A 6,777-nucleotide genomic window follows, 5' to 3' on the forward strand; every position below is an offset into this window, starting at 1 on the left:
AAAAAAATAAAAATAAAAGCATAAGTACATATCTTTGCACCTAAGAGCATCAAACAGGCATATACAAACTTAGCGCGCCCGGATCGCATTAAAACTTAATAATATCTTAAATAAATAAATAATTTTTTAAATTAAAATATGATAAATTTTAATATTTTTCTTTATTTATTTTTTTACAACTTTTTATCAATACTGATTAAATTCAATTAATGGCTCTATACAATTAATTACTAACATATGTTTATTCATTATTAATTACTTTTATATTAAATATAATTGTTTTTGAATCTGACTTGAAAAATAATATTTGGACTCGCCAAGTTTTTATATGTTAGATATGACCGCGTTTATCTATACATCAAATTTGCTTGAACAAGTCCAGCTTTGCGATATGAACAGATCCAGATAATAATTAGGATATGGAGGACAGTTGATCCGAGCATAAATCTTTATCGTGCACATGATATTGTTGCCAATGATAAGGGAAAGCCACATGAAGATATTATTGGCGATTTTAAAAAAGAAAAACATCGCGAAACCAAAGCCGCCGAGCAAGAACAACATTACTGGGTAGAAGAAACGAAATATGAACACAATTATGTTTCAGAAAACGGCGGAAATGAGAAATACGGCAGTGGTCAATAGTGTCTTGTTGCGGCGGCACTACGATCTCGTACATGTTTTTGTAGACGTAAGTAGTATAGAGCCAGTCGTGCACCACCACATTCCACGTGCGGTAATACGTATGATAGTTCGTGCTGTTCCACCAATTCTGTAATACAAACGATATAACAATTTATGAAAATATAATTTGCAAAAATCAACAATAATTCCGAGAAAATGAGTTGTCAAAATTGACTCGTATAATAATGCAAAATTTTTTTACGTAAAAACAATTTTTATTTCATAAGTACGCGCTTCTCATAAGAACACTGGTTTATTATTTTACAACCATTCCGAAAGCTTCCTGAAGCTATTATGTATGGTGGAAGCTATCACCTGTATTGTAGCTGTCACGTATATGAGAGTTAACATGTGTAACGAAGCTATTATGTGTATCGAAACTATCACGTAGCGTAATATATTTCTCAAGAAGTTGTTCCATATCTTATAAATTTTGTGAAGCAAATTGGTAAGAATGAATACAAGATTCACCTCGTAAAATAATCGGTCAGCAAATCGCAGCATTTCCCAAAGCATTCATCCACGAATGCAACAATAAATAATGTCCATCTATGCAGTAGAGAATGCCAGGAATGGATGCTTCGATCATACTCCTCATGAACCATTTCTGATCCAGATGTCGCGTGCCGAATATGTGAAATCGGCATTACAAGGCGTTCAAAAATAAAGGCGAGATAAAATATCGCTAAACCAACTTCAGCGAAGTTTCGAATTATCCACCCATCATTCATCTGATCTTCTTCGTTCTAGGAAAATCAATTGTGTTTAAATACAATATTTTCTTCTAAATTCTCTAGTATCAATATTTAAGTGATTTTCTATTTTTGATGTAAAACTTCAAATTATGTTACGATTTATATTATTGTAAGAAATAAATGACCGTAAGTGGTCATGAAAGAGATTTGGAACATAAACAGATAAATAGAGAGGAGCCGTCGCGGTCGTGCAGACTAAGTGTTTTGGTAATAAATGAGGGATCCCGAGTTCAAATCCAGTCGATCTCCACTTATTTTTCCGTATTTAATAAATATCTTTTATTATTGAGGAAATTCAAGATATTTTGTTTATATATATATATATATATATATATATATATATATATATGTGTGTGTATATTATATACAGGGTGTCGGCATCGATCATATCACTTCTCGTGTGCAGGTAGAACTGGTAAAACTGAATAAAAAAATTCTGTATCATTTTGCAATTTTCGCGATAATTATCGAGTTATTCTTAAAAATTCTTAAAAATGACCGTATTAGCCCGGCCTATCGGCAAGCGCGTGATAAGATATTCCCGTCCGGCGACCATCGTTGCTAGGCGCGCAAGGAATTGTTTTCTTCAAAATATTAATTATAACTATTATCAAATATTAGCTATAACTATTGCGGCTTAAAGTAAACAATTCACGCGTCTATCAATGATGATCGCCGGGCGGGAATATCTTATCGCGCGCTTGCATTTGCCGATGGGCAGGGCTAATACGGTGATTTTTAAGAATTAATAACTCGTTAACTTGCGAAAATTGAAAAATAGTAGAAGACTTTTCGATTCAGTTTAGTTCGTTCTATCTACACACAAAATTAGTTCCATCTGGGACACCCTGTATATATCGCAAATCTCTTTGAAACTTCTTTGAGACTACTAAGTTTCTTAATTAGTTTTATATTAAATTTAATTAGTAAATTTGGTTTAATAATTGTAATTGAAGTTGTTTTCTTTTTTCGCGCACAATTAAAAGTTCAGATCGTTAATTTTCTCTAAATGAGATCTTTCATATACATATATCGCAGAATATCAAGGTATTTACTTAGGATATTCATCACGATACACAAGAGTGTAATAGAACGATAAAACAGAAAGTACAAATAGTGTGAAAACTTAAGATCACTCGGCCGTGGAGTTTTATTATGTAGTTTATACGACAGAAATCTGGGTGCCATGCTCATGAAAGCGTGTGTCTTCATCATCATGCGTAACTAAAAAAGCAAACGAGTCGTTTCGAGATTACATAGAAAAAATTTTGCATTGTCCAATATATTTAGTATATTTAATATTGAAATAATACACACACATGTGTGCGTGTATGTGTGTGTGTGTGTGTGTGTGTGTGTGTGTGTGTGTGTGTGTGTGTGTGTGTGTGTGTTTTATATATTGAAATATACATACTACTGTGATCAAATATAAACGAGATTTTTGTTAGAGAGGTAGAGTGAAAAATTTTTTTTATTCTTCAAAATCAAATTCGTCGCCTTCAAAATAATCCCCTCCCGATGCAATACACTTATGCCAACGCTTTTTCCAATTCTCGAAACACTCTGAAAACTCTTCTTCCGGAATGGCCTTCAATACTTTCTTCGTTTCGGCTTGTATCTCCTCAATCGATTTCAAAACGATGTCCCCGGAACGGTCTTTTGAGTTTACTGAATAGCCAGAAGTCACACGGTGCTAAATCAGGCGAATACGGTGGTTGTGGAACGATATGAGACGAGTTTTTGGCGAAATGGTCACGAAGAACCAGTGTGAGATGGCGCATTATCGTGGTGCAAAAACCATGAGTCTGTTGTCTGTTCTCTGGGCATAAATCTGGTCTCTTGAGGCGAATAGTTTCACGCAAACGACGCATAACACTCAAATAATATTCCTTGTTGACAGTTTGGCCCGGCGGAAGGAATTCATAATGCACCACATCACGATAATCGAAGAAAACTGTTAACAAAACTTTGATTTTTGAGCGACTTTGGCGCGATCTTTTTGGTCTTGCCTCACCTTTTGCACGATATTCGCTCGATTGGTCGGTTGTTTCCGGATCGTACGCATAGATCCAAATCTCATCTCCAGTTATCATGCGTTTTATCTTGTCCTGGTAGTCAGAAATCATTGTTTTACACACTTCAACGCAACGCTGTTTTTCCAAAAAATTGAGTGTTTTCGGAACCAAACGAGATTTGACTCTTCTCAAGCATAAATGGTCTTTCAAAATGGTCTGGACTGAAATGAAATGTTTACAGTATCGGCAGGTTCTCTAATTGTCAATCGACGATTTTAGAGCATCAAATCCTTGATCTGCTTCACGTGTTGTTCATCAGTTGATGTTTTTGATCGTCTTTGATGTAGTTCGTTTTCTACGCTTTCTCGACCATCTTTCAACATTTTATACCAGTCAAATACTCTTGGTCTTGATAGAGACCTGGTTACCAAAAACCTTCTGCAACATTCTGAACGTTTCAGTAGCAGAAATTTCATTCCGCAAACAAAATAACATACAATTTATTTGCCCAACAGAATCACACATCGTAAAAATCGAAAAAAATACTTTTGGATATTCACAAAAATGAGCATTCACTATTAAACAAATGAAGAGAATGATATGAAATTTCACACAGATGTCAAAGACAGTACTACCAACTTAATAAAAAAAAATATTTGTCAGAATCGATGAACCCGCGCGGTTTAAATTTAAAAATCTCGTTTACATTTGATCACAGTAGTATATGTATATGTATGTATGTACACATATATATATATATATATATATATATATATTATTTCAATATTAAATATATATATTCTAAGTATTAAATCCTAATACATTTTAATATTTTCCATCAATTTGATATTTTCCATCAGAAAATTATTTTTTTTTCTTATTCCATATTATTTAATGCATAATATAATTTAATCGATATATGTCTTGTATTTTGAAAAAATAAACTTCATAAAAGTTGATCTATAGAGACTTATGGTTTTTATTAATTCACAAATAGGAAAGAAAGTCTAACATGTTTTAACAATCTGTAATATCGAAATGTAACAATACGTGACAAAATTTTCGTGTACTTTGAAAGAAAAGAAATTCATTCCTCACGTTCCTAATGTTATAATTCAGTATGACGACAGTGAAGAAAGAATCAAGTTAAAGAATCAAATTAATAAATAAAAATTTTTTAAAATACGTACTTGTTCTATAAGAATAATTACACTAAAAGCTAGAGGAAGATCTTCGTTATCACTGCTCTGATTAGCAAAATTATAAACAAAACTTGGTACAGAATAAAGATTGATAACCAGTCATAATCCCAAATTTTTCGAAAGAAAGCTACAAAAAAACAATTGAATTGAAACATTTTAATTAGATTGTTATACTAATTGATATTATCTAATTTAATTTATTTTAATTAATTGATATTATCTTTACGATTATTTTGGTTACTGCATTATTATTAATTGATGATTGATCAATTCAAATCAATTGATCAATCATCAATTTACATTATAATAATAATAGGCAATCAGGAGCACGGAAAAATAAAAGCGGAAAAATAAATGTGTAAAACGTATATAATTCGTCGGCGATAAAAACAGATAAGGAATAACAAATTATAATTAAAAATGAACAAAAAAGAATAAAATTTAAATTAAAAATAAAAATAACAGTTCATAAAAATTAAAGACTAAAAACACAAAGGAATAGATTTGTCGATAGTAAAACAAAACTTCAGTATGTAACTGATGAAAACAATTCAAATTAAAAATAAAAATAAAAGTTCATACAAAGTAAAGACTAAAACACAAACGTCGACCTTACATTAAGTCTTCTTCAGTGCGGTAATACAGTGCGATGATAAGACATAAAGACAATTTAAATAATATATGTGCAGAGAATATCAAATACAAACGGCTAAGAATTTAAAACTAAAGGCATGATCGTGTTTAGCACTAACCGGCTGATGCGCGCGAATGTAGTATCCAGTATGTAATCTTATTATATCCATAGATGCTCTCATATTGTGTATTGTTGTGGTCTGAAATACGTGTAATCGCCTCGAATTTGATTGCCATCAATCGCTCTTTTTTAGTTCTCGGAGCATCTTCCATGCTTAGACAGCGCGAATAGTTCCCAATGTATAATGCCAAAGAGCGTGGAAAGTCATTAGTGTGAGACCCAAGTTTGACGAAAATGTATTGACTAAAATTTTGTAATGTGTACAATTTTGTAGAATGCAATATAATACAATAAGTATCTACGTACGTGTTTTAATGCGACCCGGGCGCGCCAAGTTTTTGAACGTCGTTTTTTTTCTTACATCAAATTTTTTTTATATTTTATTTTTATATAAACATAAGTACAATAATTCGATAAAATTTTTTTGGCAACTACAAATTGACATTAATTTGGGTTGATAACATCTTTTATCTTTGCAAAGTTTCTTTTCTACTTTATATAATTAAAAGTTTGTGCCAATTTTTAATATCATGTTTTTTGTAGAAATAATGAAACGACTTTTCAAATAAAAATGAATTACAAAATAAAATGTATTTTAATGTAAAGTTATTTTTATTTTATTAAATTAGAAGTTGGCGTCAGTTCTTCATATCATATCTTTTGTGTTGTCAATATGAAATTTATTATTAAAAAGACTTTTGTAGAGTATATTTTTGTATAAAATTCTTTTTTTTACATAAATAAGAAAAGGGACAACTGCCTTGAGCTCGAAGACGCGTTGTTGATGTGCTACTCGGTACGAACCGTGCTGCACTCCTGCGCGTGCTTTATTCGGTATGTGAGCTGTGTCCATCCGATAATTAACAATCCTTGAAGACTGCTCTATCTCTTTAAGAATGATGATCATAATTCGGGTTAACGAAATCAACGTTAGTAAGCACGTCGGATGAACATCTTATCTTAATTTATATTTTTATATTTAATTTTCATTTTGTATACACTGAGGATGACTCAAACTAGAGTCCAAACAGAGTATGTCATATTTTTCAATTTGTAATAAGAAATGTAAATTGCGCACTGCAAAACAGCGCTGATTTTCATTTGCCCTTCTATTATTTCATATCTAATACTGAGAATCATCTCATTAATATATAATACGTTATTTTTTAAAATTGGTAACTTATAACAGTAATTAGTTATTTTTTGAGAAGAAAAAACTGTAACTGTAACTAGTTACTTTCAGGGTTACAAGATAACTTTCTCAATCCTGATAAATACGTATATATTATTATGGCTGCGTTCCGCGATATTCACTGTAAGTACTTGCAGCACTGCAAATGCTCGATATACGCAACAAAACATTTTTT

At 31.6% G+C, this 6,777-nt stretch overlaps 1 pseudogene; it reads right to left on the bottom strand.

The window, feature by feature from the left end:
• Positions 1–351: 351 nt before the first annotated feature.
• LOC105423418 (sterol O-acyltransferase 1-like) lies at positions 352–5,562 on the bottom strand (annotated as a pseudogene).
• Positions 5,563–6,777: the final 1,215 nt, after the last annotated feature.

The sequence above is a fragment of the Pogonomyrmex barbatus genome, unplaced genomic scaffold (assembly GCF_055798465.1).
Source record: "Pogonomyrmex barbatus isolate J1 unplaced genomic scaffold, ASM5579846v1 scaffold15, whole genome shotgun sequence".
In the NCBI taxonomy this organism is placed as follows: domain Eukaryota; kingdom Metazoa; phylum Arthropoda; class Insecta; order Hymenoptera; family Formicidae; genus Pogonomyrmex; species Pogonomyrmex barbatus.